The 14,108-nt window shown below is 50.9% G+C and overlaps 1 protein-coding gene across 1 annotated transcript in view; it reads left to right on the top strand.

The window, feature by feature from the left end:
* The window catches only part of CDH23 (cadherin related 23), a 338,832-nt gene that overhangs the window by 202,675 nt on the left and 122,049 nt on the right, over window positions 1–14,108 (top strand).

The following is a 14,108-nucleotide window of genomic DNA, read 5'->3' as shown; positions in this document are numbered from 1 at the left end:
CCCACGCCAATAGGAATTTCATTTAGGGGAGTTCTCCAGGGGGAAGGAGATTGATAACCTAGGCCTGGGCAGGAACCGACGGCAGTCCTGGGGCCAGGAGGGTGGGAAGCAGAGCAGGCATTGCCACCTCCTCTGTCCCCTTGCTGGTCTCCGTCTTTCTCCCAACATGGGGCTGGTTTCGTGGACCTCACCTGTCACAGGCCACAGGGACCCGGATATCATCCAGTCGAGTCTTTCCAAGCCCCAGATGAGAAAGCAGAGGCCCAGAGCATGAGAGAGGGACTGTTTCCCACCCAGCTCTTGGGGCTACTCTGCCCCAGCTGTCCTCATCGTTACTTCTCCCTCCCCACTCGCCACCTCACAGGGCTGCCACAGGTACAGGGCTGTCAAGGGCAGGGGCAGGGGCTCCTCAGAGCCTGCCATGGTGGCCCTTGGAGCTTGCCTCCCAAGGAGGCTCCTTTCGGTGCAGGAGGGCAGTAGGGGTTGGCAGGACCTGGCAGCTCATCCACCAAACAGTGAGGAAGGAGAGGCATGGCCCTGGGGGTCAGGGTAGTTGCTTCTGGTCCATTGGCTCTGCCTTTAGCTTGCTAGGCAGTTTAATGGCTACCACTGTCCACCTTTGCAATACAGGTGTTTGGGCTCATTTGATAATTCATAAATATTTATCAGGCACCTCTCGTACTCACTGCTGGAGATATAGCCATGAACAAGACAGACAAAACTGTCACCCTCAGAGCCTGTCTTCCAACACACTCTGCTGTATCCACACTCCTGCCCCGCCCCCACCCTCAAAGGCGGGGTGGGCCCAGGCTATGGGCAACTGGGAAGGGAGGCGAGGGCCTGGGCACAGCTCAGAGAGCAGGGGTTGGCGTGGCAACGTGTAGGCAGGCACCAGCACCAGCTTTGCCAACTTGGCAACTCCGTGTCAGTAGAGACCAAGCATGGTGGGGCTGGCTCCTTCCTGAGGCTCCACCCGGCCCTCAGTAATTAAAGCCATAAGTCATCTTCCAAGGGGAGCCTGTAGGCTGGGGAGGCCACAGCTGGCCTTGCTTGGGGTTTAGTGCTGAGAGGGAGAGTGAGTACATCTGGGCAGAGGTTGGCAGAGGGAGCTGAAGATCAAAGGCTGCCCTCCATTCTGGCCTAGGCTAGGGACAGTGTTTGGGCTCTGAGGCTCTGCTTGGTGCTAGGGGCAGTGCCAGGAGTTTCCTCCACAAGCAAAGAGTTTACTTCGTCTTTTCTCTGAGTGCTGAGTCTCAAGCTTGCAAATACCCCAAGTGACGCCATCTGTCTCCAGCAGGACCGTTTGTCCTGGTCCCCCTCCAGGAGGGTCTATACCCAGAGCTTGGAGTGGGGGTGCTATAGGGTGTCCACTGCTTTGGGGTGCTTCCCAGAGAGCCTGCATTCCGTCCTGCCAAGAGACTAGGGGTCAGTAGCCCAGACCAGCTGATGGGGAAGGAGGCAGGGCCAGGAACCTGTGTAACTAAGAAGGACACCAGGCCATGCATCTGTAGGGTGGCCCAGTGGGAAAGACCCAAAAGTCGCTCCTGTGACTTCTCTTTTTCTAAAAAGCAGTCAGAGGCTTTGGAAAGATTTGGGTTGTGGAGCCTCCTCCCTGGTCGAAAAGGCAAGGACGTCTCTCTTTTTCTTGTTTCTCGCTTGCTCAGCAAAAGTTTCTGCCTGTGTGAGCCAAGGGATGGGAGCGTCTTGGGACATCCCTCCCTATCTGGCTGGGCTCATTCATCAAGCATTCTCTGAATGCCTATTTGGTGTGGGGCACTTGGCCAAGGGCTTGGGACATAATGTGACATCTGGGGCTGAGCCTCTAGCTGGGAGGATGAGGGCATTCTGGAGGCAGGCTGCTGGGATGAAATGGCCAACCACCCACCCCACCCCATACTCCACCCCACATCCCAGCCCAGGACCCCTGGCCTTTGTCAGAGAAGCAGGGCCAAGTTCACTGGCAAATGCGAAATACTAAATATTTAGAAAAGTACAGAAACCAACACAGCACACCCCCATGTATTCACCACCCTGATAACATTTGTTGACATTTTGCCATAATTGCTTTGGATCTTTTTTGCTCTTCTTTTTGTTCTCGTTTAAGAAATGAAACATTGCAGCTATTGTTGAAGGCACATTTTCTTTGATTTCAATCATCTCAGAGGCCTGTTCTTAGAACACTGAGTAGAAAAGGTAAAAACCTCTGATCCTGACGTTGGCTTCAAAAATGGCGTCCCTGACTTGAATGTGAACTGTGTCTTAGGTGACATTGAGGAATCATTTATTTTGCTTAGGGTGAAAATAGCATGTTTTGTTGCATTTTTGAAAGTCCTCATGAGAGATGCATGCAGTATTTAAAGATGAACTGGAATTTGCTCTGATAACACCATGAAAAATTGGTAGTGTTGGGGGGGGGGCAGTGATTTTAAGATAAGATTGGCAAAATTTTGATGATTGTTGCATCTGGGTGACGGTACCGAGAGCTTCATTGTGCTCTTGTCTCTACATTTGTGTTTGTTTGAAATTTTCCATAGTAAAACTTTTATGTGTGGTCCCCAAAGCTCAGAGCAGACCAGAGAGCCATCTGACCTGTGGCCTGGACAGGAGCCCAGACTTGAGCCAGACTTCTGGTCCACCCATCTGGTGCCAGTTCTGCTTCTAACTTGCTGTGTGTTGTTGACCAAGTTACTTCCTGTCTCTGATTGTCAATTCTCCAGGGGTTGAAGGAAAAGTTGGAACCTATTAGGCTTTAAGCATCTTTCCATTTTCCACCTCTGACACTTGACACATCTAACTTGTATGCTCAGACTTCACTGGAGGGAAACTGTGGGAACAGCCCCATTTACACCTTCAATTTCTTTTTTTTTTCTTTTTTTCTTTTTTTTTTTTTTTTTTGGTGAGACAAAGTTTCACTCTTGTTGCCCAGGCTGGAGTGCAATGGTGCAATCTCGGCTCACTGCAACCTCCGCCTCCCAGGTTCAAGCGAATCTACTGCCTCAGCCTCCCAAGTAGCTGAAATTACAGGTGTGTGCCACCATGCCCAGCTAATTCTGTACTTTTAGTAGAGACAGGGTTTCGCCATGTTGGCCAGGCTGGTCTCAAACTCCTGACCTCAGGTGATCCACCCGCCTTGGCCTCCCAAAGTGCTGGGATTACAGGCATGAGCCACCGTACCCAGCCACACCTTCAATTTCTTCAGTGGGTTGGCCCACTGACACTTCAGGAGATAAGCTTTGCAAAAAGGGCTCTGTGGTCAAATAAGCTAGAGAGACACCACATCACAATATCCTTGTGCTGGCAGGTCATAACGCCCATGAGCACATTAAAGGCTCTGACAAGTCCTGCAGTGAAGATGTCTCTTGAGCATTTCCCAGATTTATTTGACCACAGAATTTTTTTTTTTTTTTTTTTTTTTTTTTTTTTTTTTGAGACAGAGTGTTGCTCTGTCACCGGGCTGGAGTGCAGTGGCATGATCTAGGCTCATTGCAACCTCTGCCTCCCGGGTTCAAGCGATTCTCCTGCCTCAGCCTCCCGAGTAGCTGGGACTATGGATGCGCACCACCACACCTGGCTAATTTTTTGTACTTTTAGTAGAGACGGGATTTCACCGTTTTAGCCACAATAGTCTCGATCTCCTGACCTTGTGATCCACACACCTTGGCCTCCCAAAGTGCTGGGGTTACAGGTATGAGCCCCCACGCCCAGCAGACCACAGAGCTTTTAAAAGTTGGCCTTACCTATACCCTATGGTATCAGAGGTCCTGGGGAAACCTTTCTGTTTCAGACTGGGGGCTCTGACTCTGTAGGACAAATTTGCCATCTTTTCTCATAGACGTGATGACTCTGACTCATACTCTGTACAACCCAAGATGTTTGATGTTTTCCACATTGCTGAGTGGGTTTGTGCTTAACCAAATTTGTAGTTTTTTTCCTTCAGTCATGCCCTGACCAGAAACATCTGCTTTGATGTTACACTCTGAGTCACTGACCAAATGCCGGAAAACCCTCCAACGTTAGGAAACTGGGCCTGGCACAGTCTGCAGCCTTTCTGATAGAGCCTTCTAGAAGCATTGTTTCTAGGGAGGAGTAGGAGAAAGAATATAGGCATTGGCATTAAAGGCCATGGGTTCAAATCTCGGTGTGACCACTTACAAGTCTTACGACTTTTTCACCTCTATCCTCAGTTTACTATCAATGAGATCTAACGTTTGTTGAGCATTTGTGATGTGCTGGACACTGTGCTGAACTAAGTAGGCTTATTACCTGCTTTTATCCTCACATCAGTCCTATAAGATAAGAATTACTTCTCCCCTTTTTATGGTTAAAGAAATGAAAGCCCTGAGAGGGTAGATAACTTGCCCACGGTCACACAGCTAGTGAGAAGTAATGCTGAGATTTGAACCCTGGTCCTGGCCACTGCAATATCTGCCCCTTTCAAAAAGATCAGATCTCCCATGGCATCTTAAAACTGAAAACGTCCTGGGAATCTCCAAATTCCCTGAATCACCAGACTCTGAACCCCATCCCTCAGAACCCCTTGGAGGGTAAGGGGGTGCTGGGGGTGCTGGACTCCACACCCCGTCGTCTGCTTCAGCCAGGGCAGCTAGCTCTGTTTTTGGCTGTTTTCTATACTGGAGCTCTGTGTGAAATTTTGTCTGATAAAAGAATCTGCTACGGAAACAAAGCCATTTGAAAAACCACTACCATAGAAAAGCTCCCTCTTTTTTAAACAGGGGAGAACTCTGAGGCCCAGAGAAGTGAAGTGACTGGCCCAGGGTCACAGCTGTCTTCTCAGCCCCAGGCAAATCTCTGTTCTCTCTTCAGGCATTGGAGCAGGGCCTGGGCTGAGGGGGGGCTCTGCAGCCCCTAGGGGACCCCTCAAGGTCGGTCATCGGGGCTGGTTCTGCCAGTTGGTGGCCAGTTTCTATGAAGATAACTGTGTCTGAGGCTGGCTCCCTGAACCTCGTCCGACCACATCTATTTCTGGGCTGCAGAGTCCTGACGGAGCACAATTTGATTCATAAATTACCCGGCTCAAGGTGTGTGTGATGGGTTCTCCTTCCACAGATTTGAAAGTCATTCACTATGGAACTTGCAACACTTGGGGCGGGAGGGTGGGGGCAGCCATGGCACTGTCAGGATTAGTGTTCATGGAGGAAAGGTGGCAGGGAAGATGGAGAGGACTCGGAGAATCAGTGAGAGCCGCTCTCTGCCAGCTCTGTTCTCCCAGCAGCCCCAAGAGGCAGAGTCTGTCAGTGTCCCTATTTGGCAAGTGAGGAAACTGAAGCTCAAAGGTGAAATCACTTGCCAAAGGCCATGTAGCTAGAAATATTGGAGCTAGGATTTGAACTCAGTACCATCTGAGGCCCACACTGCTTCCACATGATCTCAGTGATGTGAGACAAAGGACTGAACAGATGGCAGTTGGAGGGGGAGGCTGGACCCTGGGCAGTAGGATTTGAAGGGAAGGTTCAGGGGCACCAAGCCTCTTTGTCCCACAAACTTCAGGGTGCACCCATCCCTGCCATTGCACCCCACCCTGCCCCGCTCTGCCGGTCTTTCCTACTTAACGTCATCCAGTCTGTGACACTGCACAGCTCCACCTGCCCCAGGCACCCAGTTCACCATCTTTGATGCATCCTGACATGGGCTCAGCACTTTACAGTTTGTAAAGCATCTTCAGATTCCTTATCTCACTGAACCTCTAAACAGCCCTGTGAGCCGGGGAGGTATTCTCACCTCCAAAGAGGAAACTGAATCTCAGAATGTCCACAAGCCCGAAATGATGAAACCAGTCTCTTAAATTCACATCCACTCCTTTATTAGCTCTTCAGTTGGCTTCTTCATACATGTGCCTTGTCTTTCCCCGAAGGTGACCAATCTTCCCCATTAGACGGTGGGCTCCCTGGGGTTATGACCCACCCCATGCCTGGTATGGACAGGCCCAGTGGTACATAGGTGGTCTCTGGTGTCCCCACTTCCCGAGAAGCTCCATCCCTGGGCCCGTCTTTCCCATGTCCTGTTGCTGGATTGGAGCCAGAGAAGGGGGTGACAACATGACCAGGATGATAGACAGCATGTGCCCCCTCCTCCTGCCATAAGCCTTCTTCTCCTTGGGCATCTGATCACCGTCCTCTTTGTTTTCTTAAGTGTCTCCCCCACTCCTTCCCCCTTCGCCCTCCCTCCCCAGGACAAGGCCTTTCAGATCATCAAATATCAAACGCTGCTTAGGCGCAGACTGAGATGGCTTTATCGGGGCTGTAAATCTCCCGGAGCCCTGACCTCTCTTGAGTGCCAAGCCTCGGGTGAGTTATATGGGCCCTGCCCAGTGACAGGCAGAACAGACAGCCCTCTGGGAGGCACAGGCTAGGGGCCCTGGGGCACCTTGGCTCCCACTCTTGGCCCAAGGAGAAACCCCAGTTGAGGGGAAGCACGGGTGTTTGGGCCCACCTACCCCGGCCCCGGAGGTAACCAGGTGCCAAGCAGGCAGCAGTGGGGGACTCCTTTTCCTGCTCTCCTTTTCCTCACCTTACTCTCCTCCTGGCCAGACTCCGGGCCCCAGGGCTGAGGGAGCACCAGTCCCACACAGGAGAGACAAGGCCCATGGCAGCCGTGAGGGCTATGTGAGACCCAAAAGACCCAGGTTCTAGTCCCAGCATGGTCACTCAGTAACCATGTATCCTTGGACATGTCACTTCACCTGACAGTGCCTCAGTTTCCTCATCTGATAAATGGGTAGCAGTACTGGCTTCACAGGGTATTTTGAGGATCCAGTGAGACTGAGCATGTGAACAAACATGTAAAGCGCTTGGTCGACAGGCAGAAGCATGCATCTTCCCCATCTCTCAGGGGCAGGCAGCTGTGTGGACTAAGCCTATAGTCTCTAGAGGCAGACAGGCTGGCCTGGAATCCTGGCTCTGCCACTGACCAGTGGTGTGACTTCAGGCAAATCATTTAATCTCTCTGTGCCTCTGTTTTCTCACCTGTAAAATGGGAATAACAATAATAATGGGAGATCAGGCATGGCGGCTCATACCTGTAATCTAAGCAACATGGGAGGCTGAGGCAGGAGGATCCCTTGAGCCTAGAAGTTTGAGACTGCAATGAGCTGATTGTGCCACTGCACTCCAGGCTGGGTGACAGAGTGACATTCTGTCTCTAAAAATACAAAAAATTAAAAAAAAAAAAAAAAGAATTGTAAAAGCAAAGAGGGGAATAATAATGATGATGCTCTTATAGAGGGAGGCCTTGAGGAGTAGCTGACCAACGCACATGAAGTACTGAGCACCTCGCCTGCCATGCAGCGGGCCCACAAGAAATGTCAGCCGTTGTCATTGTCCCTTTTCTCACTACCATCACCCAGTCCATGCCCTCGTCACCAGCAGGCTTTCCTGCCTCCAGCCCACCTGCTGCAGGAACTCTTCAAAGCCAGACAAAAATCCAAACTGCTTCCTCCTCTGGGCATCAGCCTCTCCTGACGGCCTCCTGTGAACTCTCTGCTCCTCCTGCTGGCTCCCCACCTGGGAAGCCGTGGTCCCACCTCCACCCTTTTGCTCAGGCCAGTCTCCCCAGCAGAAGTGCCCTCTTCCTCCATACTGACCCCAGCACTGCCCTCCAAGGCCCAGCTGAAGGAGTTCCTCCTCCTCCAGCCTCCCATGGAATCTTCTGGGGCCTGGCAAGCCGCCCTCAGCAGGACAGGGCCCCTTTTCGGCATAGGTCCTGTTTCCTCATCTAGATTAGATGCTGCTTGGAAGCAGAGGCCTCACCTTTCAGTGCCTCGCAGCTCGTCTGTGAGCAGACTCCTTCCTTCATCCCGGCTCATGTGGTTAGACCAAGGCGGGAAAGGCCACTGCCCTCAGGGAGATTAAATCCGGTGAATTGTTGTGAGTAATGGTGTAACCCAGGGAGAGGAAGAATTGCACATTAAAATGAATCAGTTCACAAAGCAGCCTGCATCTAGCACCAAGTTGGAACACAAAGACACACACCATCAAACGTTGGGTGTGTTTTTGTTGTTGTTGTTGTTGTTGTTGTTGTTGTTTTTTGGTGCAGTAAAATATAAATAACATAAAATTTACCGTTTTAAAGTGTGCAATTCCGCGGCATTAATTACATTCACAGTGCTGTGCAACTGTCACCACTAGGAAGTTGTAGAACTTTGGGGATTATTTTTAAAGGAACTTGTATTGACCTTTTTTTAAAAAAAGAAAGACAATAAATGTAATGCAGATCAATCAAAAGAGAAAGTTGAAATGACTGGAGCAATGGTTCTTCATTGGGGCGACTTTGCCTCTCAGGAGACATTTGGCAATGTCTGGAGATGCTTTTGGTTGTCACATCTCGGGGAAAGTGCTACCAGCATCTAGTGCGTAGAGGCCAGGGGTGCTGCTGAACAACTCACAATGCACAGGACTGTCTCCCACAACAAAGAATTATCCAGCCCCAAATGCCACAGTGCTGAGTCTGAAAACCTCTGTCCTAGCACTATCACTCAGACAATCTGTGTTCACATTTTGCTAACATTTCATTCCTTTTTTCTATGCACATATTTTTTAAGCCAAAAAAATTATCTTATGGAACTGTGCTATCACTGTCCCTTTTTCAAACACGTCATAAACACATCTATTTTTTCAAGTTAAAGCATCTCTTCTGCAACGTTTTAGTGGCTTGCTGATTTCATATCATAACTTATTTAACGAATCCCCTATTGTTGGACATGTAGGTTATCTCCAGTTTTTCTTACTAAACAGCACTATGGTGAACATCCTGGTGGCTGCATGTATGGACACATCCATGATTATTCCCTTTGAAGAAATTCTCTCCATGGCAGTGTAAAGGTTTTTCAGGAAACAGGTTCTTATTTCAGCCATAGTCCCTGGTGATGTCTTTCTGGTCCCCATCAAAACATCCTCAGAGGACCAGGGGCCGCCTCTCTGAGGCTTTCCATTTTACAGGGAGCCATGCACAGAGCATTGCTGTGGGTGGAAGAGTGTGGCTTGACCCTTAGCAAACTGGCATGATAGATTTCACTATCTTTGGCCACTCGAGTTAATGCTTCATAAATTGGAGCCAGTTATTAGCAAATTAATCAGGGTCCAGTGTGTAGCCTTATTAGGAGAGGTATCATTTGTTGGTTTAAGTGAGCTTGATAAAAACTGCTGTTGTGTAAAATGCCTGTAAGACAAGCAGACTGCAGTTCACACCTACTTGAGGGACTGGAAGGTTGTCTCGCCCTGACTGGACAGTAATAACTGTAATTAACTGAGACGGCTCAGCTGAAACAAACATATCACTATGGCTGCATCAGGAGGGTACTACAGCCCCAACTGGAATTGCTAATTGGCTGGTCCCTCCTCATGGGCCCTAGTGCAGCTGTGGCATCTTTATGATGTGTGACATCAGGAGTCACCCCAGTATTGCTCTGCTCCGTAGCCTTTTGGACCAGCCTCAGAGTGGCCCTCAGACAGTCCTGCTGTGGCCCATTCATCCATTCAGAAAACATTGATTGGTCACCTGCTAGGCATCTGCTGGGCACTTGGGGAAACCAGTCCTGCCCTCCTGGGGCTTACATTCCAGTGGGGAGAAACAGACCATAAGAAACACATAAACAGATGGAAGAGAGGTTCAGAAAGTAGAAGTGCTTTGAAATAAATAAAAGAGGATAGTGGAGAGAGAGTGACAGGGGTGAGGGTGGGAAGGTAGGGGTAACTGGAGAGGAATCCGAGGAATGACATTTGAGTGGAGGCCTGAATGCACACAGAGCGGATCTGCAGGAAGAGGCTCCAGTCAGCTTGGGAAGCTTTGGGGAGGGGCAGTCTTCCCCCACCCCGCCTGACCCAGAATCCTTATGCAGCAGCAGACTCTCGACTGGTCCCCTCTCCTGGTTGAAAGCCGAGGTAACCCACACCGCTGGTTGCCATATGTTGATCGTGCGGCTGTTGAATGCAGCCCAGCCCAGATGCCAACCAGGATGCAGGCCCCTTTTGTCATCAGGCAGCTAAGTAACAATTTTTAATTCATAAGACGTCTTGCTCAAAGCCCATATCTCATACTGGCTCCCAGTTTTCATTATACAGTGATACAACTGTATACCAGTCAAAATGATATGGCTCCACTGGATAGCGAAGGGCCTGCAGGCCAGCCTGTGCCAGGGTCCCAGGGGCTTAGGCTGCCCACATGCAACTGCTTAATGGGCTACGTGTGGCAGGGGAGACAGGAAGGGCCAGGGCCTCTGAATGGGACATGAACTATTTAGCTTCCTGGAAGCTGAGTTTAATTCCTTGCTCCACCTCTCACTGCCTGGATGATCGAGTGCAGGTTATTTTTAACCTCTCTGTGCCTCAGTTTCCTCCTCTGTGAGATGAGGATAGTGTGTCTGTCTCAGGGGTTTTGTGAGACTGAATGAGACATGCATACAAAACACTTTGCACAGTGCCCCGCACAAGGTAAGAACTCAGAACTCAGTCCATGCTGGCCATTGTAGGACCTGCCCCTCACAACTGGGTGAGAGGGGCCACAGCTGGGACCAGCTTGCTCTGATTCTACTATTCCAAAAACAGGCGTGGCCAGGTGTGGTGGCTCACACCTGTAATCCCAGCACTTTGGGAGGCCGAGGTCAGAGGATTGCTTGAGCCCAGGGGTTCAAGACCAGCCTGGGCAACATGGTGAAATCCTGTCTCTACAAAAAATACAAAAATTAGCTGAGCGCAGTGGTGTGCACCTGCAGTCCCAGGTATGAGGGAGGCTGAGGTGAGAGGATCGCTTGAGCTGGAGAGGTTAAGGCTGCAGTGAACTGTGATCAAGCCACTACACTCCAGCCTGGGTGACAGAACAAGACTCTGTCTCAAAACAAAAGGAAAGAAAGAAAAGAAAAGAAAAAAAAGGAAAAAGGCGTGGCAGGAAAGAAGAAACCAAAGTGTCCACCTACTACGTGTCAGGCACCACAATAAGTGCCTTATGTACATGATCTCACCTGATGCTCACACAGCCTGGTGAGGTGGGAGCTGTTATCCACACTTTACAGATGGGGAATTTGGCCCAAAGGAATGAGTGGTTTGCAGGAGGTCTCACAACTGGTAAGTGGTGGAGCTGTTGTTGGAACCTAGATCTTTTTCACACCCTGCAAGTTCATGCTCAGTAGGCGGTCTTCACCAGGGTGTTGACGTAATAGACTCCAGGCACAGACCATGACTAGAAGAGAGACCATTGGAAGGAATGGAAGCAAATGCCAGTTCTGCTCCCTTCCCCAGGTAAGGTCCCTGACGCTGGACCTGGGCAGGACCAGGTGACCAAGACAGAGGCCACAGTGGGGATGAGGGCCGCACAGGTCAATCTCATCCAGCCTCCCACCTCCATTCAGACACTGCCGTTTAAAGAGATGGCTGCTTATGCCCAGCTCCTAAGATCCCGAGCTCCTCATAAGCCATGGCTTTTTTCTTCTCTTCTCTCCCCTGCAGCCCCAATACAGGACTAGGCCCCAAGTATGCCGCTGCCTCTTACATACTGGTTGACCCTTTGGAATTGCTACAGAGGGAGGAAGAGAAACTTCAGGCCATCCAACAAATACATAATGAGCGCTGTTCCGGGGACTGCCAGACATGGCAGCCTGAGACCCCGGCCCTTATCCTCAAGGCCACGCTGGTCTCCAGGCATGAGAATTAAAGAGGCTCCACCGCACAAGGCAGCTGCCTCATGAGTTTTGAGCCCAGCACTCAAGGGCTTAGAGGAGCCAGAGGTGGCAGAGCCTCCAGGCGAGACATGCGGGTGGGCTTCCTATAGCAGGTGATACTGGACCTTCAGAAAGAGCAGTTCCCAGGCTGAGTAGGAAGCCTTGGGTTTTCCTTTAACTCTGAGTGCAGGAGAGCAGAGGCAGGACGCAGGGGCTGTTAGCCCAGCGGAGCAGACAAAGCAATTGAAAGTCATCAGCCTGTGTTCCCGCACGCACCACCGGCCACTCACTAAACTGCTTTTCGCCCAGACCCAGCTCCGCTGTGGGTCAAGATGCTGCCGATGAGATAACAAGGGGACAAGATGTGGGAATGATGAGATTTGGCAGCAGGCAGGAGGGGCGATGCTGCAGGTAGAGCAGGGTGCGTGAAGGGGGGTAGCCTTCCAGCCTGGAAGAAGAAAGAGATAGGGGGATGAGCCTAAGCTCCCCTGCCCCACATGGCTCAAAGAGAGAGAGCTGCCCCCGCTCACACACACATCGGACCTTCTACCCCCTGCTGCAGCCCCTCCCAGTCCACTTCCCTCTCCCTCTCCCACTCCCTTTGACCAGCTGGAAAACAGCAGAAGCCCTTTGCTTGACTCTGCGGTGCCCTCTAGCTGCCACTCAGCCTTTTGCCTTGTTTTTTACACCAAACTCTGGGCAGCAGCACCTGAGCACCTGCACTCACTGTCCCCACATCCCTGCCCCACCGTCCCTCAGTATCTTAAAGTCTGACTCTGGGGACATCTGAAGACCCAGTCAGTGGCCTTTGCCAAACCTTCCTCTTCCTGAGCTCTCTGCTCTATCTGACCCCGCTGACTGTCTCTTTCTCGGGACTGCCTCCTTTCCTGACTCTTGGCACCTGGCACTAGCCTGGTCTCCCATCTACCTCTCTGGCCATTGCCTCTCTGTCTCCTTCACTGCCTTCTAGATATTCCTGCTTATACTCGTCCAATTATACATCTGCCATAAAGGCCAGCCTCGCCTGGTGCTCTTTTCCCCAGTGTCTGACAAACGTCGCCGGCCCATTGTGCTGACAGCTTTTGTCTCTAGCCTTACCTTCCCCCACCAGTCCCCGTGGTAGGCCACCTCCCCAGCTACCTGGAAGACATCACAACATGGGCATTCTGCTGCCGTGTAAAACTCTACCATGGAGGAATTTATTTAGAACTTTCCAGAATTTGTAAGGACTCCCTCGTGTGTGTGTGTGTGTGTGTGTGTCTGTGTGTGTGTGATGGAGTCTCACTTTGTCACCCAGGCTGGAGTGAACAATGGCATGATCTTGGCTCACTGCAACCTCTGCCTCCCGGGTTAAAACAATTCTCCTGCCTCAGCCTCCCGAGTGCTTGGATTATAGGCACCTGCCACCACACCTGGCTAATGTTTGTATTTGTAGTAGAGATGGGGTTTCACTGTGTTGGCCACACTGTTCTTGAACTCCTGACCTCAAGTGATGCGTCCATCTCGGCCTCCCAATGTGCTGGGATTACAGGTATGAGCCACTGTGCCCAGCCCTAGGACTCCCTCTTGGGGAAGAAGTCACTTTGTTGACACTGCACTCTATGAAGGATGATGATCTCTTATTTGCCTCATCCTGTTTCCTTGCCCCATAGCACAGGGCCGGGCACAGAATGTGCACAAATGTGTGGAAAGCGAATGCTTGCAGGTAGAAAAAGAGAAATGTAAATCTAAGTCCAAGCTGGTCACTTGCTGGCCATGTGACCTTAGGCAAGTTATTGAACATCTCTGAGCCTGCTTCCTCACACAAAAGATGGGATATCTTCTTATAAGGTGGTTGCAACGAATAGGTGATGTGATTGTGCAAACAGCTTAGCTCAGTGCCTGGTACATGGTGTTTGATAAGTAGTGGCTACTACTTTTTAATAAATAGGAGAATGAAGGCTGCAATCCCCACCCCCACCCCCCACCCCCGCCCAGCAGCCTTTCACACATGATTCATTCCTCCCAGCCTCTCTCTTGCAAATCTGAAAAGGTCTTGATTCCTGGAGCTCCTAGAGGAGGTGGTTGCCCCCAGGAAAAACAACAGGGCCAGTAATGACCTGCTTTTTTCTTTTGTGATCACTTTGAATCACCAGTTCCCAGAATCCTTACAGTGGTAAAAGTGCAACCCCCACCGCACCTCCAAAACCCCTCCCCTACCAGATACACCCCCACCCCGGAACTCAGGACAGCACCTGTCCGCCCGGGGAAAGCAGCTGCCCTTCTGCTCAGCAGTGGGGCTGAACAGATGAAAGTCGTCCCTGGTGAGTGCCCCCAGCCCCCCAGCCCCCCATGGGACTTGGATAAAGAATGTCTGGGAGACCAGAAGGCGGACACGGAGGTATTAGTTTCCAGGAGAGCAGAGAAACTTGCATGTGTGGCTGCCAAGCCCACAGCGCCT

Source organism: Macaca fascicularis, chromosome 9 (assembly GCF_037993035.2).
Source record: "Macaca fascicularis isolate 582-1 chromosome 9, T2T-MFA8v1.1".
NCBI classification, from domain to species: Eukaryota; Metazoa; Chordata; class Mammalia; order Primates; family Cercopithecidae; genus Macaca; species Macaca fascicularis.
The sequence above is the reverse complement of the archived record's forward strand: the minus strand, read 5'-3'. Positions and strand labels throughout refer to the sequence as shown.